Below are 27,343 nucleotides of genomic sequence, written 5' to 3' on the forward strand. Positions count from 1 at the left end.
CTTTTAAGACTTTGTTGCAAGAACTTGAGTATGACAATGACGACGGGACTTCCTGTAATTTTTTCAGTAACAGTAATTACAATAGATTTTCAGAGAAAAGGGATAGTGATCGGAACGGACGTTATAGCGGTAACTTTGAGAATGACAGACGTAACAGACAGGACAATAGATACCAGCCCTATGACAATAACAGACGTTCTAACAGAAATTACACAGACAATTATAACAACGGTAATTCGTACCGGAATGATCAATCATATGGAAACAGTAATCGGTATCACCAAGACAGAAATTATTCACACAGTAATAGAATTCTTACTACAGAAATAACCAGGGTAGTAGATACAACAATAATTTCAGAAGTGACAGTCGAAATTACACAAGAAGTAGTTATGCAGACAGACAGGAAAATAGAAATTTTAATAACAGACACAACCAAGAATTTGTATCTAACAGACAGGAGGGACCTAATTGGCATCCTCCACGTGACAGAGCTTCAGAGAGACAAGTGCAAGTCGTAGAAATGGATCCGCGAAATGACGCGAATAATCAAAGCGTGACGCAAACAATCGACAATGACTAGCAGCTTCGGCTTCTGGTAGCAATATAGACGGTTCAGAAAGTAATGACACTACGGCTTTACACTACGTACGCCTGGAAGACATGAGAGACATTTTGTTAGACGAAAAGGAAAATAATGTAGACCCATTTTTACATCCTGTTATTGAAGTATGTGTGGGTAAGAATAAGTTCACTGCAGTTTTAGATTCTGGGAGCCCATTGAACGTCATTAGTGAATCAGTTTTTCGTATATGTGAAAGGACTATTGCCTGTCCTGTGTTACCTATTTCTAAAACTACAATTCGAGGAGCGATTTCTGGAAAAGGTGTAGAAGTTAAACAACAGACCAACCTAAATTTCAATTGTCAAGGATACGAATTTTCTGCTAATTTTATTATTGTTCCATTACTCAGTACACAAATTATATTAGGTATGGAGTTTCTTAACGCACATAAGGCAATTTTGAACTTTAAAGAAGGAAGTGTGAATTTGACTGTTGCCGGAATGCCGAAATGTTTTAAATTTTTCGAGTGTTTAACAAGATCTGAGTCAGATACAAAATGTTTAAGGTTTCTTACTTCTGATGTTTTCGTTGAGCATTATGACGACAATGTGTTTATTCATGACAATGATAATAGATACAGAGACGCGATGGATGATATAATTAATAGCGAAGAGTTAATTAATGAAAAGGTTAAGAAAGCTGAAGTGCCAAATGACGTTGCAAGAGAAGAGCTGCACCACATTTTGACTTCACATGCTACAGTGTTTAGTCATCACACAGGAACTATACAAGGCTTACAATATTTATTTAAAGTAAAAGAACACACACCATTTCGCGGGAAAACGTACGCTATTCCTTTGGCTTACAGAGACAAGGATAAGAATGAACTTCAATATATGTTAGATCAGGGCATTATTGAGCCAGCAGTCAGTCCTTATACCAGCCCATTACACGTTGTTCTTAAAAAAGATGGGTCGATTCGTTTGGTTCTGGATTCCAGACAGATAAATAATATTATTATTCCTGAAACTGACCGCCCACAAGATTTAGATGAACTTCTTCAACATTTCCTTGGAATTAAAGTTTTATCCACGATTGACATTCGCTCAAGTTTTTGGCAAATAGAACTCCACCCTGATTGTAGAAAATACACTGCCTTTTTAGCCTTTGGTAACTGTTACCAGTTTCGGAAATTACCGTTTGGACTTACTGTATCTTCAGCAGCATTCATTCGTAGCTTAAATGAAATTTTACCTGTTTATCTTCGTGACAATATTACTTCATATGTTGACGACATTCTTATTGCTAAACATTCTTGGAGTGAGCACAACAAAATTTTGGATTCATTATTACGTATTTTTGCAAGAGTTGGCATTACAGTGAACTTAGAAAAATCTGAATTTGGTCGTTCTCAGGTGAAATTTCTCGGTCACATTATTTCTACAGAAGGTATTCTTCCTGATCCAGAAAAACTAGATGCTATTCGTAATTATGCTGTTCCTACCACAAAACGTGATGTTCGTAGTTTCCTTGGTGTCTGTAATTTTCTTAGACGCTTTGTTAGATTGGACAATTTGGCCACACCTCGTTTATGTGAACTATCTGGAAAGAAATCTAATTGGTGTTGGGATGAGGAAGCTCAGTCAGAATTTGAACAACTCCGTGATGCTTTAGTTGCTGCTCCACTTCTTTCACATCCGGATTTATCTAAAGATTTTTGTTTGGCGACGGACTCATCATACAAAGGCCTAGGTGCACATTTATTTCAAGAGATAGAAGAAAACGGCGTTGTAGTACAGAAAACTATTGCATTTGGAAGTCGTGTTCTCTCTAAATCAGAAAAGAATTATTCGATTACGGAACTTGAATCTTTGGCTGTTGTTTGGGCTTTCACAAAATTTCGCACATTTTTGTTTGGCAGACATACTAAGGTTTACACCGATCATCGAGCTCTGGAATTTCTTATGTCGACAAAATTAACTCATGGCAGATTGTCACGATGGGCGTTGTACCTACAGGAATTTGATTTTAGTATTGTTTACATACAGGGTTCTTCAAATATTGTTGCTGATGCTTTATCACGTGCACCTATGGGTTTGAAACAAAGTGCTGAAGAGGACTGCAAGGAAAACAATTATTGTTTGATGTATATTCAAGGTGTTGCGTTTGGGAACTTTATTTCGTCTTCGCTCCAGGACATCGCTAAGGAGCAAAATAAGGATCCAATCTGGAAGGACATTAAGGAGAAGTGGAGGAGAAAGGAAAGCGTAGCGATTAGACAGCATTATTTAGTTCGCAACGACATTCTCTTTAAACGAAAATCGGTCGACAACTCTGTTTGGTTAGTTTGTATTCCTGATGAGTGGGTTAATAAGCTGATTTGGTATACGCATTTCAGTTATGCGCACTTTGGTCCCAGAAAATGCTTTCATAAATTACGAGAAAATTGCTACTTCAATGATATGGAAAAACGTATTCGATTTGTTCTTGCCAAATGCAAATTATGTCAAAAGGCTAAGCCGCCAACAATTTCTCACAGAGCACCGTTGTTTCCTATCATTCCAGCGAAATTAAAGGACATGGCTGCAGTTGATTTGTTCGGTCCAGTGGTTCGATCTACTAATGGTTTTGCGTACATTTTCGTAGCAGTGGAACTGACATCAAAATATGTGAGTTTTACACCTTTACGCAAAGCAACAGCTCGTTCAGTATCTAACGCTTTCATCAAACATTTTCTTAAAGAAGTTGGTCATGTTGATAAGGTTATATCAGATAATGGATCACAGTTTCGTTCTAAAATTTGGCTTCGTACTCTACGGCGTCGTAAGATTAAACCAATTTTCATTTCACTTTTTCACCCTCAATCTAACGCTTCAGAGAGATGGATGAAGGAAATCAATAAATTGTGTCGCCTTTATTGTCATCAGAATCACAGAACTTGGGATCAGTATCTTCATATTTTTCAAAACATTCTGAATGAACTCCCTAATGATTCAACTTCTTTACCGCCTTTACTGATATTAAAAAACAAAGCACCGACAAATCGCATTTCTGAAATCGTTCCTTTTCCGCCTACACGGAAACTGCGGCATTCTGAAATTGTCAACCTGGCTCTACGAAATATTACATCTGCGGCTGCTAGAAGAGAGAAATCAGCTAAGCGTCCTGGTCGTTTAAAAATCTTGTCAGTTGGTCAGAAAGTGTTAATTAAGTCTCATCGTTTGTCTCACAAAGGAAAAGGCTTGTGTCGCAAATTTTTTCTGCTTTATAACGGCCCATATAGAATTCGCAAAATTATTCATGATAACACTGTCGAGGTAGAAACTCTTAAATCACGACGCTCTAAGGGAATACATCATATATCTAACGTTAAAATTTTTGTGGAATGACATACTTTCGAGAAACCAACAGCTTACGTAAACATGCAGAGAATACAAGGATACCGCGCTGTGTTTTGGCGGCGCGGCGGCACATACTCAAAGCAACAGTGAAGTCTGCGCGCCGCACAAGGCAGTCGTTGACCGCAAACAATTGCTTTCTACGTCACGCGCCTACAGCTGATCGAGCGCTCAGTGCGAATGCACTGACAGCCATAAACAAATACACAGTCTAATTTCTCCGACTAAATTCAGTATAAAGCTATAGTGACTTGATGAATTCTGTTATTAACATTCAGTATTTTTCAGGATACGGTTCTATAAAATATTTAAGAACTTCAGGTAAATTCTGTGCGTCTCCGACGTTAAGAGGACTTGCTATCGAGAAAATTTCAGGAAGAATGTAATTTCTAAGAAGAAACTAATAAACTAAAAAAGGTAACGATTAATTGAGTTTATTTTTCAGGTAACATATTTCCACTTAGGTACGTACTTTAGACGTAATTTGCTGCTCACGATTACGTGATTCATACTTTGTGCTAAATTTCATGTTCTATGAATTTACTTGTGAAGCGACGTGCTTGCGTACGTTAACTGATTTTGACAATGATTATTAATGAACTGAGTTGTAGCTTGTGTATATTATGCATCGCTTGGCTGCTATGCTTTTTCACTGATATTTTTTTTATTACGTGCATGCTGTGCTTATTTATTTAAATTATAATTGTCACCTATATTCATTGTGCTGACTGTGGTTAGGTATGTAAGTTATACTTTGTGATTTATCTGCTTGCGCCTTCATGTTTACTTATTATAATTACATATGAACATTTATTTGCTTACGCTGATACGATGCTAATGACCTGTTTATTATGTAAGATACATATTTGCTGCATTGCGTATGGATTGCATATTTACACATTTCTGCTTGTTGTCATAACTATTCTTTAATTTGGTATATAGAAATGCTGATATACTGTGTATGAACATAGAGTTTAGGTTACACTATGGTATAGGTTACAGATTGTTCGCTTGGCAGAGCCTCATTGTAAGAATTGTGCTGCATCCACTTGTTGACATTCTGTTCTCTACTGGTATATTTACTCGCTATTGCTTGTTTTGCTTACGCTCAGTGCCTTATATTTTTAAGATAGGAAAATGAACTGCTATAATTCGACGAGCGACTTTAGTACAAGAAACGTCATAGAAGTCACATGAGCTGGAGGTTTTATGGAAGCTGTATAAATTTATGCTAATAGGAAGGAAGCTAACGACATGACATACCAAAACTAGGTTTAGACCATTGACAGTTATTACACTGCATTTTTTTGTGAGCAACTGAAATAGGAAGTGACACTTGACACAAGAAATACTCCACATGTTTGCTTCTGTTTGCCATAATTCTTGAAGTGGTGTACACACTGTGAAATATTATGATCATTCACACTCCGTAATAGTACTTAATTACTGAGAGTTATTCGAACTAAGTCTGTTAGAGGTCATGTATGCATTACTTTGTTTATAATTCATAATGAGTAGAAGATTTGGCTCAGATGGATTACACAGAGGTTGTGTGTTGACAGTGTCTCTTCGGATTGTATGGGATGATGAGGTTTGCATTAGGATTTTATCTGTGCTTGTTCGAGGAGACTGACTAGAGGAAAGAGTTGTTATGGAAGTGAAATGATATTGGCGATAAGGTTTATATGTATCGACGTATTGAAGAGATATTATTGAGGTATTGAGATTGTGTGAAGTTGCTGATTGTTGGAGTTTTGGTGGATAAGAGGTAAAGTGAGTGAGGTGCATATTTTTTTTTGTTGGTCTATATGGAACAAGGAGGATGAAGGTAGCAGACTAGAACACTAAAGTGGAAGGAAGATTGTCTACACACACTTTGTTAAATCACTAAGCAGTACATATTTTTTTTGGAGAGAGGAAGTGTTTGCACATCTTGGCTCACTGACAGTTGTTCAGCAACCATACATTTTGATCTGGCTTGGCAAACATTGGTCTTGACATGATGACTATGACGTTGACTTAACTATTATTGACTGTTATACATTGCTGCCACTACCACCTGATACACATGATGAACATAAAATTTTGGACAGAATTCCATTTACACAGTTAACACTATTCAATTACACAGTAGTACTTAATGTGGATGAAAGATGAGTGAGTGTGTTTGTGTATTTGTAATAGTTAATATGACAATTATCTGACATCATTTGTGTATTTGTTATGATTTGTATGTTTAGTGTAAAAGCATTTGTATGTGTATTCAAACTATTGTTCATGCTTGAACTGTCTGAGTAGTGATGGTGAATATTATGAACTGTTACCTGCACTTTTCAACATGATGTGTGACACTTAGAAATGTTTAATTTCTGCTGATGAACTGTGTGATCAGTGATAGTGAATATTATGGACTGTTACTTGTACTTTTTCTACATGATTGGTGCCACTAGGACACGTTTAATTTCTGCTGATGAACAGTGTGATCAGTGATAGTGAATATTATGGACTGTTACTTGTACTTTTTCTACATGATTGGTGCCAATAGGACATGTTTACTTTCTGCTTATAAAATCTGATGAACAGTGTGATCAGTGATAGTGAATATTATAGACTGCTCTCTGCACCTGCTCATCATTGCTGGGTGCAACTGATGGAACTGCTTTTATTGAAATGATGTCACTTGTTGCTCTCTGCACCTACTCAACAATACTGGGTGCACAGATGGAGCTACTTCTATGGAAATGATGTCATTTGTCGGTGTCAGCACCTACTCAACATTGCTGGGTGCAACTGATGGAACTGCTTTTATTGAAATGATGTCACTTGTTGCTCTCTGCACCTACTCAACAATACTGGGTGCACAGATGGAGCTACTTCTATGGAAATGATGTCATTTGTCGGTGTCAGCACCTGCTCAACATTGCTGGGTGCCGCTGATGGAACTGCTTCTGGTGAAATGATGTCACCTGATGGTGTCTGCACCTGTTCCACAATGCTGGGTGCAACCGATGGAACTGATTCTACTGAGATGATGTCACCTGTTGCTGTCTGCACCTGCTCAACATTGCTGGGTGCCACTGATGGACTGCTTCTACTGAAATGAAGTCACCTGTTGGAGTCTGCACCTGTTCCACAATGCTGGGTGCCACTGACGGACTGCTTCTACTGAAATGATGTCACGTGATGGTGTCTGCACCTACTCAACATTGCTGGGTGCCACTGATGGACTGCTTCTACTGAAATGATGTCACCTGTTGGAGTCTGCACCTGTTCCACAATGGTGGGTACAACTGATGGAACTGTTTCTATTGAAATGATGTTACTTCTTGCTGTCTGCACCTACTCAACATTGTTGGGTGCCACTGATGGACTGCTTCTACTGAAATGATGTCACCTGATGCTGTCTGCACCTGTTCCACAATGCTGGGTGCCACTGATGGACTGCTTCTACTGAAATGATGTCACCTGATGCTGTCTGCAGCTGTTCCACAATGCTGGGTGCCACTGATGGACTGCTTCTACTGAAATGATGTCACCGATGCTGTCTGCACCTGTTCCACAATGCTGGGTGCCACTGATGGACTGCTTCTACTGAAATGATGTCACCTGATGCTGTCTGCACCTACTCCACAATACTGGGTGCCACTGATGGACTGCTTCTACTGAAATGATGTCACCTGATGGTGTCTGCACCTACTCGACATTGCTGGGTGCCACTGATGGACTGCTTCTACTGAGATGATGTCACTTGTTGCTGTAGCACGTATTCAACATTGCTGGGTGCTACTGCTGGAACTGTCAACTACTTGTTTCTTGAACTATGGAAAGGATTTATGTGAATATTTGTATAAACTGATTTTTTGTGTATTACTGTTTGTGAAAAGTTATGAGACTCTTACCTGTACATATTCGTCATTGCTGACGCTATTGATTGAACTGTTTAACCACATGATATTTGTGTAAACTATTATGTAAAGTCATATGTATGAAAGAATTTGTATTCCTTACTGTATTTTATATATTAGGCTATTGAAAGGTCAGTGCAAAGCCAAAATTTTATCTAGTTATATGATATTTACATATTAATATTATCTTTTATTTTTGTCCGTATTTTTTTTTTTTGACGAATTTGGTGGTATTTTCACCACCAATGCTGGCAAAAATACCATCAAATTCTAGCCCGTGGAGGAGGGGCATATGAAAGGTGGCTACACTGAGCCACAGCGCCAAAGATCGCGCCAGAGAGTATTGTTCCGCCGCCTCCACTGGCAGTGATTATTGATACGTAGCGGCAAGCAGTTCTTGCCGAGAAGTTGTGGTGGTCACTGCTTGTCGTGAAGTTGGAGTGAGATGTGGTAGTGGAGAATGTTGTTCCATGTTTACGCAGTTATTTGATGGGAGAGATAGCAGATGTTATTCCAATGGAGATATTGTAATGATCTGAGTGCTTTTCGTCAATATATATGAAGGTAATACAACACTATGTTCTTTTATTCTTTCAGTGTCCTGAATAATGTGTCATTACAGGTTCAGTCAACAAAGCATCTGGCTTGTGTTCTTGTATTAGAGTGTAATTTTGGTTTTCTTGCACAATTATAGTATTTCTAATTTTCTTTTATCACGTCAGTATAATTGGTATTTAAAAATTCTTGTCTTGTTGAAGAAGAACCGTGCCAGATGTGCGTTGAGTCATACTACCACATACAGAACAGCTACACTTGTGCTTTGTTGGTTTCGTAGGTTTTATAGTTGCTGGGGACTTAATTAATTAATTGTATTAACTGAAATTTTCATTTCATTCTTTGTTGTTGTTCTATGCAGTCAGATTGCGTACTTATACTAGTCAGGGCCAGCCGTTTACGAAACAGCGTAATCGGACTTACAGCTACAAAAAAAATATTTGCATTTTAATTCAAATAAGCCCCCATGCAATGTGTGTCGCCAGCGGTCGGCGAGCACTGGCTATCGGCGCCTCACCGGCGCTCCGTCCCGACTTCACTGCTGCTGCGTCCAGACTGCACTGCTGGTCCATCCCGAACTGACTACCAGACACACGACAACTCGGAAATACTAGCGGTGGCTCCATATATGGTACGACAGTGCACTTTTATCGATATGCGCTGCTGCTGCCGCTCACGGGCAAGTAAGGCAGGAAGTTAGTGATGTCAGTAAATGAAATAAGAAAACGAGGCGGCAGTACCATAATAGAAGATGACAAAGAATAAACAGCATGAACACGAGCCGTGCACGGCTCAGATTGATACTGTATGTGAGAGGCACGAAGCTTATCCCCTGTTGCTTAAATGTGCGCACAAAGCGTTCAGCGTGTAAACTGAGAAGATTTCGTTGAATAGCGTCAATAAATGGGAGAAGAGATGGACTGCTGTTTGATTACACCACTGGTAACAAAGCGCATAACAGTGGCTACCGTAAAACACTTAGGAGTAACCATACGGACTAACTCCCATGCCGGCAAAAATATTGCGGAGAAGTGGCTAAAACCACCGAAAAGTGTGCGGGGAAAGTTCTGCAAAATTTGGAAGATACGAGACAGGTACTGGTGAAAGAATGAAAGAAACACTGTGCTAGGATAGCTCAGTCGGTGGAGCAGTACCATGCGAAAGACAGAAGTTTCAGTTCAGATCACACTACACTAGAAGTGAAAATTCATTCTGATAGCACATCTGCTTCATCGTTTTTTAAAGCCTCACCGGTGTTAACAACTATAAGTTCCACTCACATAACTGCTATGAAAAAAAGATTAATTACTTCGGTAGGACACTGCAACTGACTGCTTTCCAGATTGCATTAATTTCTGAACCATAGTAATATGTTAGCTATGCAGCATCACACGGAAATTGGTCGGCAGTGCGATGTGTGGTACTGTATACAATAAATACAACGAGTTTATTATAATGCTGTTTTTGTTAATGTAAACTACAAAGGGTTCTGTTGTTTTTACTCTTACATGTAGGTCACGGAGATCTGGCGAGCACCGATAACTGTGCTGCGTGCAGCACGAGTTTGTCATGTGTAGAGTTGTAAAACTACCATGGACCATTGTTAGTAAGCGTAGTTTTCGTTAGTTTTTCCTAGTAGACTTGGTCAGAGAAGATCGTAACCGCATTATCGTTACGTTAGCTGTGTTGCATATCTCTCAGGAATTGCTTTGTTTGCATATGCGATCAGTGTCTTGCTAGATTGCCCTATAAACCGGAAGTGGTGGATTGTCTAGAAACCGACCGAGGATATATAACGTACAGAAAGTTTTCTTTGTGTATATTTATCATTTTATCTGTTACTTAAAAGTAAACAGTATTTGCAAGAAAATTTAAAATGACTATTTTACGTTTTATACAAAAATTGTCGATTTGTAACGTGAAACAGAGGGGTGTTGTAAAAAATTACAGATTTATTTATCATATAGTAGTAGAAAACGCAATTTCTTAAAAAAAAGGTAAAATCGCAGAATCAAAATATATAAAACACCGCTTCAATACTTTGTAGAACATGTTACAGATATCCATAAACAACTGTCGCACTTATCAGTAATAACAGCAAACTCTCGCCTTTGATCATCGTGAAGAACGTTGTACTGGCCACAAAACAGCAACAATGATTACACAGATTTTTTATGTTTCTGGATGTAAACCTTATTTGCATCAAAAGTAACTGGTTTGGTTACATAAAAGCGTAGAGGTTAATCAGTGAACAAAATTTTTATTAGTTATAAAATGCAATTTATATTTTTTGAGGATATAAAATAGACAATGGACTAACACTGAACGACGTGCTTTTGTTATTAAGTGTAAAACAAACAAACAAAAGTAGTCGGCTCCAAATTTCTCTCTCCCACATTCATTTACGTTTCTTTCCCTATCAATGTTACCAATACTACATGTAATCCTATCATTTAACAGGACGTTTATGAACTGTACCAAAACTAACAAACCATAGCTTTGGTAAAGTGCAACTCCAGTCACGTCGCGTCGCCAGCTAACAGCCAAGTGATCGACGACCGCCCGGAGCAACAGAAATCCTGCCATATCTCCTGACCCTATTATGATCTTGTAATGAAAGAGCACGTTTCGTTTCAGGAGCAGTCCAGAGATACGTTATACCACGCCTGCTCCACCCGTCACGTAGTGTTGTAGGCTGACGAGCCACAAGAGTCACTTCTCGTCCCATCATATCCAAAACGTGCTCGATTGGAGACAAGTCCAGAGATCGTGCTGGTCATAGAAGTTGCTTACGTCTTGCAGAACACGTTCACTTTCACGGACAGTGTGGATCGAGCATTGTCCTGTTGGAACAACGCATCACATTCCTGTTGCAAGAGTGGCAAAAGAACTAGTCTAACGACACTCTGCACGTTCCGAGCGCTGGATAGCGTCTCCTTCAGAAACGCCAAAGGTAAACGAGAGTTGTAGCTTATTGCATCCCAGAGCATAAGGCCTGGGGCAGGGCCAACGAGTCTTTGACGAATGCACTCTAAGAGTGTTCAACATGGCTACGACGTACTCGCGAATAGCGTTACATGGGCTACAGAGGAGCTCGGAATTTGTTTCTTGTGCTGTACAGTTCAGATTGTTGACAGACGGGATTTTGTTGACTCACACCCCGTGGTAATATACGGGGACTGCCCGGGGTTCCGTCAACACGATAGTAACAGACAAAGTTTCCGAGTTTCCACTTGAAAGTCGAGATTTATTTTGTGCGAAAACTTGAGACGTTTCTAATCTAACGCACTAGTAAGACATTTCCACCTACTAAGGAATGTTCTCCAGAAATGCTCGGACAGAGGTAGTATCGGTGAAGAGCTTCGTTCCTAAACGACGAAATAAAAGTTCGAAATAATTTATCGCTGAGCAGTCGTCCTAGCAGCGGCTCCTGCCACAGACAGACGCTTGCCACAAGAAAACCATAAGTCTTTCAGTGCGTTGTCAAATTCTTCATGCAGTACCATATCTCCCTTATCATCTCCCTCTACGTTATCTTGCCTTTCCATAACATTGCCCTCAAGTACATCTCCCTTGTACAGACCTTGTATATACTCCTCCACCTTTCTGTTTTCACTTCTTTGCTTAGCACTTGTTTTCCATCTGATATTCATACAGGTGGTTCTCTTTTCTCCAGGGTCTCTTTAATTTTCCTGTTGGCAGTATCTATCTTACCCTTAGTAATATATGCTTCTACATCTTTTAAAGGCACATTTTCAGGATGGGCTTTGATGTATTGGAAAGACTTAGATATAAGTTCAGAATATAAATAAAGATTTACTTAAGGTATTAATTAGTATAAGCGGCTGTATCGATTGTGGAGCACAATCGCTGAAACATTAGAATAATTACGCAGTGCAGTTGTCTTTCCGAGAAGACGGCACCTTTTTTGTTCTTGAAGAGGGTCAGATCGGAGACGTATTTCTGCCATCGCTGCAGATAATTGTTTGGCACACCGCCATTATTCTATATCATTGAGGCGCAATCTCACTAGGCGTACTCATAGTTACACACAGCAACAGAATTAGTGGAAGTGTCTATGTAATTTTATTATAATATTTTGTGAATAGAGTGATATTACTTAATCTTGTGTTTCAATTATGTTGCAAGCTATTGTTCCAATTAAACGACGTCTTGGCATGGCTAAAGGTTCCGTGTTACAAATATTATGAATGGTTCAGCACGAACCAAAACTTTGGAATTATTCTGTCTTCGAAGTCTGATAAAGAAACATTTTCAGAAAAATCACTCACGGTCAAACCTGCAATGAACGGACCTTACGCAAGAAGCCGTTGTCAAGCGCCCAAAGTTTGTATAAACTGATCACATACTATTGTAATTATCTATTATTATTTGTCTGTAGACTGATATTCACAAGCCAGACCGGAAAAGCCGATAAATCAAACTGGCGACTTCGTGTCTGGACCTTTTAATGTATTTGCTACATTGTTTTGCTTTGTTGCATGGATAATGGGATCATACCTGACGAGCTATTGCCACTGATATTTGTAAAGACCAAACAAAAAGACGAACCATTGAAATAGTTGATGAAACCTGGCATCCACACTGCATACTTAGATCCAAGGTAAGACATCGCATTTTTACATTAGCACGCTAGTCTACGCGCTTTCAGTAACTGTAGTTTGCTTCCTAGCTTTGACTACATTTTCCGTAACCGTAGCAGGATCTCGTATTTCAAATTATTTTTATCATACAGTTTATTACAACAATTCTTGCAATATACGTTACGTTTAGGATGGCTGTAACACGTACCATCTGGCAAAAATGGAATACGACAGACAACAGATGCAAACCGAATCCAAATTGGATATTGAATAAAACACTGAAAATGACTTAGAGTTGATTCCAATAGTAACGAAGAATCAGCAGTTAACATGGATAGTGACGGAAATTTCGTAAATATGCCGATCATGAGCCAAAATAGCTAAATCCAGCTCAGAGCCCATTCTTGTTCGTGACGTCACGGCAAACGACGTTACGGGGCAGAGCAGTTTCAGTTAACAAATATTGCCAGTATGATTGATGCTATTATCAAGCAAATGACTCAAAACAAAATGACATTGACGAACAGATGGCAGTTTTAAAAACGCGACATGACGAGATTAGGGCTTGAATTAAGAACACTAAAAACTTATGATGATACTTTGTGTGAAAGAGTGGACGAGATTAACACGAGACTGAGCGGACAAGTGTCCGAACTTGACACAATATTTTCAGAATTGAACTTAGAGCAGGAAAAAAACCACAAAAGACGTATAAGATATTCAAACTGAAGTCAAACATTTAAACGCTACATTCGAAGCTGTTACCACTCAAGTAAAATCTTATCCTTCATGACGCAATAAAAACACGCATTAATGTAATTGAAGGCTAAGTTAACAAATGGATATCTTACAGACAAACTGCAACAGAAAAACGTACTGTACGTACTGTAATTTTTCTGAAAGCTTTTAGATATGAGCATGGAGTGACTGAAAAAGAATTTCTTACGTTTTAGGTTACATCCAGGGTGACGCAGCTGCCTGGGCATATAATGAAGTCGACAGATGCGTGACATATTAGTAATTTGAAAGAGCTTTCTTGGCCAAATTTTGGTCGCAGTTGGTACAGAAACGTCTTAGGAAAGAGATTGTGGAACCAGAGCCTTTCAATGATATATATGGCAATTTGCACCGATATTTTGAGAAATATTTGAATATGGGACGCTTTCTTGATGAACCTGTAGCTACGCACCATGTACTCCGTGCACTGAAAGCCAGATTGCCTTATAACATTTAAGAGAAGTTACTGCACATTCCAGACAATGTTGCAGAATATTTTCTGACTGTGCTTGATTCTGTTAGTATGTTATCTGAGGATCAACGTTCCGCGCGGCAAAACTGTTGTGGCGTAGCAAGACAGCCACACCACTCGGAGGTAGCCGAAAGGCACGCTAACTAATGCAGACGGGCGTGAAGTCTGAAACAGGATAACTATTGAATGGTAGCAAGAAAAGTACGTAGTTGCTTTATACTTAACTTTTATTCTCTGATGAATACAGCGTTCTTCTTGAGACATTTATACTATAACTCTCAAAGTAGGTAAGGCTAATGGCGCCTTGCTAGGTCGTAGTCATGTGCTTAGCTGAAGGCTATTCTAACTGTCTCTCGGCAAATGAGAGGAAGGCCTCGTACGTCTAGTCGCTAGCAATGTCGTCCGTACAACTGGGGCGAGTGCTAGTCCGTCTTTCTAGACCTGCCATGTGGTGGCGCTAGGTCTGCAAGTACTGACAGTGGCGACACGCGGGTCCAACATGTACTAATGGACCGCGGCCGATTTAAGCTACCACCTAGCAAGTGTGGTGTCTGGCGGTGACACCACAAAAACAACTGCCACAATGTTTACGTCAGTGGTATGCAAAACGCGCAGGCTAACCAAGTTAATCATGGCGCGCCGTCCGCTGTAGGTTACGCAGTGCAGCAGAACCAATAGCTTCCTCCAGCAAACCAATACACGTAACAAAATCAGCAGACTGTAGTGTAACGACTTAAGTTTTGTATAAATGGTTTTCTTTTGATATATGACCATGTGCAGACTTCGTCACCTACGTCAGTTACAACACACTTCAAAATTATTTAAGTTCTTTTTAAATTGTCTCTAAATGGTTCTTGAACGAAACTGTAATTAAAACATCATCATTTGAGTCGTATGCGCAGAATTACGTCACTCAGTCCAATTGGTTTGCGTAAATTTTTTGAATTTAGATGTCTTTTGTTTCTCCTCAGAAATTATGCAGGTTATCTGCTTTAATAGATATTAGAGCCACATTGAATAAACTTTCAAGACTCAAACTTGCGATGGACGCTGTCAAAAATTAATAATCCTGTCAAATGAATTACTTAACATAATTCTTCATAAATAAATTCTTGGAACACGTATTTAAACTTTTGTAGCATCCACTAGTTTATTATCTTCCTACATATAGACGTGAACCTGAGCCTTGACAAGACAGAACTGAACATTTACAACAAGATTAAACTTTCTATGACGTCATTGTTGTACAAAACATCACAAATTCCTATTTTTTCGATTTTTAGAAGCACGACGCAACAACTCGGTTTCAGGATCTTCTGTTGCGACGTATAGTGGCCAGCAATTTTCTCTCTGGTCCCGGCAGCGAAGATGCTGTCTCCGTTCGTTGCGCCGCCCTCTCAGTACATGAAACATAAAAAGTAAATACAAACTTTAGTCAATTCACAACTATTACAAATATTACAAAAATACATCAACAAAAAACTAAATTAAACTTATATTCACCTGCAAACTGGGCTGCCACTGGTGGATGGGTGACTCTTCAATTTCGCGTCCCACTACAAGACACACCCCAATATGAACAATAATCATAACATATCAGACACAACAGATGACAAGTCACACAAGAGGGGCCGCAACAACAATAATGGAAATAACAGAAACGGAAACAACAAGAACTGGAACAAAAACAGAAACAATTATCAGCCTGTGCAAAATCAACAGCGAAACTAGAACGATAACTACGGTAATGCGTACCAAAATACTAGTCCAACACCTAAGTACAACATCAACACAGGTATGTGGCAAATGCCGCCACAGCCTGTACAAAATCAAAATTGGACTTTACCCAGCAATCAGCAGGTAAGTCAAGGTGCTCAACCACAAAAACCACAACACATTGGAGAGTGGAATACACAATACCCTAATGTAAACATAGTAGAAGTGTGAAGTGAAACTCCATCTCCACTTGTCTCATCATCTGCACCAATTACGACATCAAACTAAAGATAGTCACTACAGTGCCTCACGTCGTGGCTGAAGAAGGTTTGGGGCGGCGGCTTCAATATCAAATCATTGTTTTATACACCCATTGATGAACAACACAATGACTATATAGCAAATAGTTTTAAGCTGCATCCACTATTATTTATACGGTACAATCATAATGGGATATTATCTTATGAACTATAGCAGGAAAATACACAGTATCTTTCACGTAGCAATGAAATAGTTTTAGGTGCAACTACTGGTATAGTAGGAGGTATTCCAACCAGTATTGGTTTGGACAAAGGAGCGGCTGTGAGTGTTTTGTCGTATATTTTTTTTAAGAAAATGACTGAATTTGAACCTGTACCAGAGTTTCCTGTTCAAAAGTGTGACTTTAACTGCCGTAGGTAATAAGTCTAGTAGAGTTACAAAATAGGTTTTTGTGACCATTAAGGTAGGTGATGGAACAGTACAATGGCCATTCCTCGCGGTCCAGAATCTAGTTACTAATTGTATTACAGGTTTAGATATGTTGTGTGAGAAGGAGAGTATTATTAACTTCTCGAAACGTAAATGCTTCCTTAGATATGACGCCAGTGAAATCACGATTTACTTGGATACCAGGATTCTCAAACATGGTAAGTATTGTACTGGGTACAAAATTCAATTTTTGGAAGAGAGCGACGAAACAAATGTACACACACTCGCGCCTCATACAGAATATGATGATTTGAAAACACTGATTAGCCCTAAGTTAAGTGAAACCACTGCTGTTACTGGTACTGAAAGCATCGAGCTTTATCAAGTACTAGCTATGTATAAACAAGTCTTTACTAAACGACCAGGTGTTATTAAGACATATTCTTATAAAACTGAAGTCAAGCCTCACCAAATTTTCTATCACAAAACCTATAATGTACCACTATCTCAATGACCTGCTCTGTGGCGAGAACTTAAACAGATGTCTATGACCTTTTGATAGCCACTAAGACTTGGAATGATCAAAGTGACACTCTTCAAAACATTCTGGATAAGTTTGCACAAGCTGGTGTAAGCTAACCTAAAGAAGTCAAAATCTGCTTTTAGTGAGATAAGGTTTCTTGGACACACAATTAATGCACAAGGTACGTTGGACGCTATTAGGAATTTTCCTAGTCCTCGCACTAAAACATAACTATAGTCATTTCTAGGAGTCTGTTCTTTCTTTCGACATTTCCTGACACAACAACTATTGGACAGTAAGCATCTCCTAGATTTTCTTTAGAAGAATCAGATGTGGATCTGGTCTGAGGAGTGCCAGCAAGATTCTGATAACATAAAGCACACATTGGTGAATGCAAACATTTTAGACCATCCGAACCTTAGTTTAGATTTTTGTATGAGTGTGATGCGTCATGCAGTAGCTTGGGTTGTTGTCTATTTCAAGTAGTTAAGAACGAAGAAGAAGAACAGGTAATAGTTGTTGGATTTGCAAGCCATCCTGTAAGTGGATGTGAACATACTTATTCAACCACTGAACTCGAAACTCCTTATGTTGTCTGGGGTTTCAAAAAGTTTAAGTATTATTTGTATGGTAAACACACGAAAATTAATGCAGATCACCAAGCTCTTACATTTTTGTTAACATGTAAGCTAGTTCATCCTAGATTATCAAGCTGGGGTTTATCTCTGCAGAATTACTCGTTTGGGATTATATACATTAAAGGTAAAGACTAAATCACTGATGATGCTTTGTCTCGTCTTCCACAAGGTATGAACTATTGTAACACTGATCTTGATAATGTGAACGACTAGAGAATACTCCTAATGCAGGATAAATAGTATTACCAATATTACATTATACAATTGCGTAGACTTCCGCGGGCAGAATCAGTCGACATAAAAGTTTTTAGGGTATAGTACCGCGTCATAATGTATAGAACTACTGCTGCTGGAGAAAAACCAACGTTTCGGCCACGGTTGCCCAGAAGAAGGTCGCTGCAACCGTGGACGAAACGTTGGTTTTTCTCCAGCAGCAGTAGTTCTATACATTATGAGGCGGTACCATACCCAGAAAACTTTTATGTCGAATATTACATTGATTTGTGCAGAAATATGGCAGCTTTACAAAAATCTGATCCACAATGGTACAACGTAAGAACCTGAGTCATAGATAACCTGATCATCCACTGTCTAGTCGTTATCTGATATATAACTCCGAGGAGTGTAGGGAACGATGCGGGAGACCCGCACTGCCGACTAAGCTAGGTCCTAGCGGAGGTGGTTTGCCATTGCCTTCCTCCGACCGTAATGGGGATGAATGATGATGAAGACAAAACAACAACACTCAATCTCGAGGCAGAGAAAATCCCTGACCCCGACGGAAATCGAACCCGCATGGGAACAGAGAACGCTACCGCAAGAGCACGAGCTGCGAACTATCTGACGTATAATGATGCGTTATTCTATCGTCGTTATCCTGATGGCTATAACTGGTGTGTATGTAGTCCCAAGGACTCTAAACACGACTTGACGTGGCACACACTCCAAGTTTGGAGACGTTATGGAACGAAGAAGTGCCTTGCAAAATTTAGGACGTATTGTTTTTTCGTTAATATGAGACGAAAAATTCACAATGTACGTAAGACATACATATCCCGTCAGAAATGTAAACCTCAGAACTTATCTTCAAAGACAGATCTACATACCATTCTACCCAGCAAACCTCTGGAGACTGCAAATGCCGACATTAAAGGTACACATCCAACAAGTACTGGTGGTGTGAAGTAGTGTATTTTAGCATTTTTTATTTTCTAAACATGTTAAGCTGTACGCCATAAAATCTGCTACTGGTAACGCTGTCATCAGACGATTCTCACGTGACTACACTCCTCACGTGGGAAAAATCCAAGGCAATTTTAGCTGACAACGCCACGTACTACACATGGTATAAATGGCGTAAATTCTTAACGGACAATAGCATTAAGAACATCTTTACCTCGATGTTTAGCCCACAATCTAATCCTACTGAACGAATTTTCAGAGGACTGACTCAGCATGCTAATGCTAGAAACAGGTACTACTTTAGTACTATTAAGGGAAAACAGGAATTCTAAGTAGGCTTGCATGTACTATGGCATACTCACTGCAAATCATCTGCACTAACGCGGCGCAACGCGAAGTGGCGTCTGTTGTACGACGGTCCATATGTAATTGTCAACATACCGCATCCTGGTGCATACCTGTTGCAGAACACAAAAACAAATACAATCATTGGGTTTTACGCTCATCGAGACTTAAAGAGTATTTCGTTCGAAGCAGTAAACGAACTGTATATTTATAAAACACTCGTATCTCTCAGTATTACTGTAAATAAATTAGGTACCATAACAAATTTTATTTCAGCTGATCCAGCCAGCAGTGGAAGAAGAAAGAAGAGATTTCGACTTCGTCGGACATACATAAACAACATCAGCCTAAATTTTAAAGCAAATGTTATGATGATATTTACGCAGTTGTGATGAAAATACACTCCTGGAAATGGAAAAAAGAACACATTGACACCGGTGTGTCAGACCCACCATACTTGCTCCGGACACTGCGAGAGGGCTGTACAAGCAATGATCACACGCACGGCACAGCGGACACACCAGGAACCGCAGTGTTGGCCGTCGAATGGCGCTAGCTGCGCAGCATTTGTGCACCGCCGCCGTCAGTGTCAGCCAGGTTGCCGTGGCATACGGAGCTCCATCGCAGTCTTTAACACTGGTAGCATGCCGCGACAGCGTGGACGTGAACCGTATGTGCAGTTGACGGACTTTGAGCGAGGGCGTATAGTGGGCATGCGGGAGGCCGGGTGGACGTACCGCCGAATTGCTCAACACGTGGGGCGTGAGGTCTCCACAGTACATCGATGTTGTCGCCATTGGTCGGCGGAAGGTGCACGTGCCCGTCGACCTGGGACCGGACCGCAGCGACGCACGGATGCACGCCAAGACCGTAGGATCCTACGCAGTGCCGTAGGGGACCGCACCGCCACTTCCCAGCAAATTAGGGACACTGTTGCTCCTGGGGTATCGGCGAGGACCATTCGCAACCGTCTCCATGAAGTTGGGCTACGGTCCCGCACACCGTTAGGCCGTCTTCCGCTCACGCCCCAACATCATGCAGCCCGCCTCCAGTGGTGTCGCGACAGGCGTGAATGGAGGGACGAATGGAGACGTGTCGTCTTCAGCGATGAGAGTCGCTTCTGCCTTGGTGCCAATGATGGTCGTATGCGTGTTTGGCGCCGTGCAGGTGAGCGCCACAATCTGGACTGCATACGACCGAGGCACACAGGGCCAACACCCGGCATCATGGTGTGGGGAGCGATCTCCTACACTGGCCGTACACCACTGGTGATCTTCGAGGGGACACTGAATAGTGCACGGTACATCCAAACCGTCATCGAACCCATCGTTCTACCATTCCTAGACCGGCAAGGGAACTTGCTGTTCCAACAGGACAATGCACGTCCGCATGTATCCCGTGCCACCCAACGTGCTCTAGAAGGTGTAAGTCAACTACCCTGGCCAGCAAGAACTCCGGATCTGTCCCCCATTGAGCATGTTTGGGACTGGATGAAGCGTCGTCTCACGCGGTCTGCACGTCCAGCACGAACGCTGGTCCAACTGAGGCGCCAGGTGGAAATGGCATGGCAAGCCGTTCCACAGGACTACATCCAGCATCTCTACGATCGTCTCCATGGGAGAATAGCAGCCTGCATTGCTGCGAAAGGTGGATATACACTGTACTAGTGCCGACATTGTGCATGCTCTGTTGCCTGTGTCTATGTGCCTGTGGTTCTGTCAGTGTGATCATGTGATGTATCTGACCCCAGGAATGTGTCAATAAAGTTTCCCCTTCCTGGGACAATGAATTCACGGTGTTCTTTTTTCAATTTCTGAGAGTGTATTTTTGTGACAACATAATTGACTACCTGTAGCGTCGGTCAAGGACTATTCATGACTGATTGACGCGTACACAAAACCACACGATAACTAAATACTATCGCTTAGGAACGTATTAGATGCACTTCATTCTGTGTAATACATATTTATGTGAAATCAAGGGCATAAACACCCTCTACACACACTCGTAACGCGAGAATTCTGTAGGTTTGATTTTAGTGTGCTGCTTTGGACGTTTGTCCACTAGTATATGTGCGTTTGGGCTTGTTTGCTGATGTATCCAGATGTTGTGTCTAATCTTTCCATTTTCAGGTGGCATCATTCAGGAATGCAAAATTTGGTTAAAAAAACTGTAATGTTTGTAAGATTATGTAAAAACCTGTATTCCATATAAAGCCGAAATGTAATGTAGTTATGTGTAATTATCTATATTGCTGTAAAGCAAGATGTGATATGACGATATGTAAATGTGATCATAATTTGCAATATGTATCAAAAAATGTAAAGCACGAGATTTATATGAAAGAGACGAGCTATAAAGACATTCTATATACATCGCAATTCCCGTAACCGTGATGAAGTATGTATGCAATGTTGTTAAAACTATTCTTCATATATTGCTATGAGAATGACCACGATGAAATGTTTATGTAAAAACTTGTTAACAGACATTCTTTGTACATAGCCAGGTAAACTGTGGGTGCGATGGAACTGTGCATGTGAAGTGCAATAACATTTGTAGTGCATCGCCTAATGACATTTACCGCGATGCAACTGTGCAAAATAAGGAACTGGTAAACCACTGGACCTATGGTCGCGACGTACAAAAGTATTGAAGACAACTCCACGGGATGAGGAAGTTTGAATGGGACTTCGGCGAGTAATGTTCTCGGAATACGACGGCCACTCTCACCTGGACAAATCGAGGATCGATAATTCATTTTGCCGTCCGAAGTACTGCATCCATGCCTTGACGGAACTTACGTTGTGGAATAGAAACCCACTGGTCTTCAATTACGCGACACGTGACCTAGGAACAGCAGAGTTATCAGTGGGAATAAACGGTGCACGAGTGAACATACCCACGTATCGGTTGTCAATACTGTGAACAGTGACGTCGATATGCAATAACATTTACGTTATGCAAACTACCAAAACAATGATTACCTTTGCGTTATTATTGTATATACAGTAAAATTTTTTCAAATCTGCACTTGTATACTTCGGAAATCTGCCCAAACCGTACAAGTATTTCAGTCTGACGCATTCAATACACTTTTCTATGGTGTTTTTTTGTATGAAGAGGAACGCACCTGACGCGAAAACAGAAAGAAAATCTTAGACCATACTTAATAATTCATTGTATAATGCGGAAAAGAGCCTATTCAGTACTACGGCATTACAGTTCATTAGTTATTCATGACTATACAAGGACGTTACTTTTAACACCTCTGTTAAGCGGCGCAAAACAAAGAAAATAGGTCCAGCGCAGCGTGGCGCTGCTGGTGTGGACCTAAAACCATGCCGCTCTGTAAAACAACGAATAAGTTACGCTCAGTGTCGGTACAGAACATCAAAGGAAACGGTTCGTTCGTCAGCGCTCTGTTTGTCGGTTTTCTCGTTTTCCTCATTATCGACGCACGTCGGCGCATACAGGAACGTAGTTGCGCAACTTCCAACACAGCTGCTATGTGCGCGCAGTGAGAGAGGTGGGTATTGTTCCGTTATAAAATAGTTTTACCCGGCAGGGTCATTATATACTGGGCAGGGTCATTATTTACTGCCAGATTCAGTTGACTAGTAGCACTTTAAGAGACACAATAACATGGTCTAACAAACGGTATGTGTCGTTAACACTTACCGAAAAGATTAATGTAATCGAGGCGAGTGAGAAAGACAAACTCTCTGTGCGCAAAATTATGTTGCCTCCCAAATGCGGTAAAACACAAATTTATGAGACTTTAAGAAACAAGGATAAGATTCGGGATGAATGGATGATAGGGAACGGGCAGATCAAAAGAAAGGCGAAGAAACCGGAAATGAATAAATTAGCGAAATGGTGTGGGGATGGTTCTTAAGTGCGCGGGCAAAAAACTTACCTTCATCTGGACCCATGTTGCAGAATCAGCCTCTGAAAGCTTGGAATTCCGGAGTTTACGGCATCCAAAGGATGGCTGGACAGTTTCAAACCTAGGCACAAGATCGTGTGGAATGAAGTGCGTGGGGAAGCTAAGGATGAGCAGGAGAATACTGTCCAACTTAATTGTGAGTTATGACCCGAAAGACGTGTTCATTGCCGATAAAACGGGTCTGTTTTATCGCGCGTTGCCTTCAGAATCACTAGCAATCCGAGGTGTAAAGCGCACCGGCGGAAAAATATCCAAGGAAAAACTCACTGTACTGCTGTGTGGAAACATGTTAGGTAAAATGGAAAAGCCACTGGTGATTGAAAAGGTGGCCAAATCGCGTTGTTTCAAAAACATAGACGTCAGTAAGCTTCCAGTCACACGGCGAAGCAATAAAAAGGCGTGGAGGGTGAGCGGTCATATGGAAGAGTGGCTGGGCTCTTTCAATGCCAAAATGAAAAAAGGAAATCGCCAAGTTCTCCTTTTCCTAGACAATACAACCTGCCACCCGAAAGTAACGATATCAAATGTGAAATTCGCTTGGTTCTGTCCATCTTCAACCAGCCTTACACAACCCATGAACCAAGCTGTTATTTACACATTCAATTGTCGTTATAAGAGGGTACTGATGCAATGTCTTATTCTTAGTGTTGAAGAAGCCGAAAGTGCGTTTGCTCTTGCACGGTCAGTTTCTGTCCTGGATGCAGTAAATTTGATTGGCTCGGCAGTAAAGGAAATAAAACACGAAACTTGCACCAAGTGCTTCTACAAAGCGGGGTTTGGAGGTTAAGAACAAGACGCTTCCGTGGCCATCGAAGTTCAAGAAAATGCAGCAGCAGTTGCTGAATTAATGAAAATGCGAAACATTTCATGTAGTACAGATGATTACATTCGAAGTGATGACTTTCTGTCGACTCACTCCCCTTTCACTTCAGCAACAGATTTAGTAGAAACCCGCAACACAGAAGATGATAAAGAAGAAACCAAGGAAGAAGAAAAGGAGAAAAATGATGTCCATAGAAAAATTAATACACCTGAAGAAGCCATTGCATGCATTAACAATGTTATGCAATTTGCAGCACACACAAATTCTCCGAAATTGTTGGAACTACTGTATGATGCAAAAACTTACCTAGAAAAAAACTATTTTGAACAGGAAATTAAAACACGTTACCCTACTTCATATGTAGCGAAAAAAGTTAAATATAAAGCAAATAAACATGGGAATAATAGGTATATACATACAGTAATAAAGGAATTTAAAGTTCGAGTAAAAATATAGAAATGTCGTGTTATTTCTCAGTTGTCCAATATACAGTAAATGAACATCTATTGTGCTGGAATAAAGGTGCATAAATACAGTATATGCATAATTAAAAAAATTTACTGTACTTTTGTGCAAGAGAGCTGACAAATTTTACGTAGCCCAATGAGTTTTGTGTAATCAGGAAATTTATCCAATTTGGAAAATTATTTTAGTCCCAGTCGATTCCGTTTTGAGCAAGTTTTACTGTCTTATGAAAATGAACTGCAAAGGACGACACGTCGTGCAAAGAAAGCTAATCTGAAACAAAAAGATATTTTAAATGCAATACTGTCCATGAGAGACAATGACCAATAATGAAATGTATTTTACTTTAAGATATGAAGTAGTTTTAAGATTATTCTACTTGTTTCAGATGTTAGTGCATATTTTTTGTAAAACCTTTATGTTGTTTTGCGCACACGCACACACGAATTGTATATAAACTGTGATCACAGTGTCGCGAGCTCAACTAACACTCTAACGGCTACTGCCACATTGAAATACACGCTTCTGCGCATGCGCGGCAGCCGTAATATCAACATTCACGTGCCTCATTCAAATATTGTATACAGTGAACTGTATTTGAATATGTATGTAAATATTGTACTGAATGTGCTTTAGGCTGAATTTCTTGCCTGCAGGTGCATCCTTTCGCCTCGCATTTCAGGAGGCAATTTAAAGGCACATTTGCAGGATTGGCGTGGATATATTGCAAAAACGTAGATATAAGTTCAGAATATAAATAAAGAATTACTTAAGATATAAATTAGTATAAGCGGTTGTATCGATTATGGCATGTAACCGCTCATACATTAGAATGATTACGCAGTGCAGCTGTCTTGCTGAGAAGACGGCACCTTTTTTGTTCTTGAAGAGGGTGAGATCGGACGCATAACTGCGATCTCTGCACATAATTGTTTAGCAGACCGCCATTATTCTATTTCATTGAGACGCAATCTCACTAGCAGAACTCATAGTTACACACAGCAACAGAATTAGTGTAAGTGTCTATGTGATTTAATTTAGCATAATACTTTGTGAATACAGTGATATTACGTAATCTTGTGTTTCAATTACTTTGCAAGCTATTGTTCCAATCAAACGGCGTTTGGCCTGGCTAAATGTTCCGTGTTGCAAATATTATGAATGGTCCAGCACGAACCAAAACTTTGGAATTATTCAATCTACGAAGTCTTCAGAAAAATCACTCACAGTCAAACTTACTATGAATAGACCTTACGCAAAACGCCATTGTGAAGCGCCCAAACTTTGTATAAACTGATCACATACTGTTATCATTATCTATTGTTATTTGCCTGTTGGCTGATATTCACAAACCAGATCGGAAAAGCTGATATATCAAAATCCTTACATTTGTCCTCTAGCCATTCCTTCTCAGCCATTTTGCATTTCCTGTTGACGTCATTTTTAGACGTTTGTACTCTCTTTCGCCTGTTTCATTCATTGCATTGTTATACTTTCTCCTTTCATCGATTAAATCCAATACCTTTTGTGTTAACCAAGGATTTCTACTAGCTCTCGTATTTTTTCCTACTTGATCCTCTGCTGTCTCCACTATTTCATCTCTCAAAGCTACCCATTCTTCTTCTGTTGTATTCCTTTCTCTTGTTCTTGTCACTCCTTCCCAATGCTCCCTATGAAACTCTCTAAAACCTCTGATTCTTTCAGTTTATGCGTGTCTCAACTCCTTAAATTACTGTCTTTTTGTAGGTTACTAGCATTCTTATGTTCTTATTCATTATTGCATCTACTCCTGCAATACCTCTATTTGATTTTGTACTTATAACCCTATGTTCACCTGACCAGAAGGTCTGTTCCACCTGCCACCGAACTTCACTAATTACTACAATCTCTAACTGTAACCCATCCATTTCCCTTTTTAAAATTTCTCATCTATCTGACGGATTAAGGAATCTAACACACCATGCTCTGCTCCATAGAACGCCAGTTTTGTTTTTTAAGATGACTACATCCTCCTGAGTAGTCTTGGCCCAGAGATAGGAATGGGAGACCATTTTAACTCCGGAATATGTTACCCAAGACGATGCCATTACCATTTAACCCTACAGGAGACCTCCATGCCTTCGGGAAAAGCTACACCTGTAGCTTTCGTTGCTTTTAGCTGTTCATAGTATCAGTATAGGAAGGCTTTTTTGGTTGATGTAACAAATCCAGATAATCATCCAGACTGTTGCCCCTGCAACTGCTGAAAATGCTGCTGTCCCTCTTCAGGAGCCTCACGTCTGTCTGGCCTCTCAATAGATTCCCTTTCGTTGTGGTTACACCTAACGGTACAGCTATCTGTGTAGCTCAGGCACTCAAGTCTCCTCACCAACGGCGGAGTCCTTCATTCATGAGGGGAGGATGACCGCCTCATTGATTCAAAAAAATTGTCAATGTTACAGTTTTGTAAGATTGCATTGTCACATCACTGAATACACGAATGTTCATTCTAGATACACGAATGTTATTCTCCAGAAATCTGCGTGCTACATACACACATCGAAACTTCACATTGAAGAAAGTTGACTTATCAGCAAATGACGGTGTTGTCTGCCCAACTTCTTTTTGCGACCAACCTATTAAAGGAATATGGTTCATGTCACCTCTGGACAAGTCCGTATGTCGCTGATCTCTGTTTCTGAGTATATGTGTCCTTCACAGCAGGTAAGAAACGCGCCTCATGGTCCTTTAGTTCAG

Source organism: Schistocerca cancellata, chromosome 1 (genome assembly GCF_023864275.1).
Source record: "Schistocerca cancellata isolate TAMUIC-IGC-003103 chromosome 1, iqSchCanc2.1, whole genome shotgun sequence".
Lineage (NCBI taxonomy): Eukaryota > Metazoa > Arthropoda > Insecta > Orthoptera > Acrididae > Schistocerca > Schistocerca cancellata.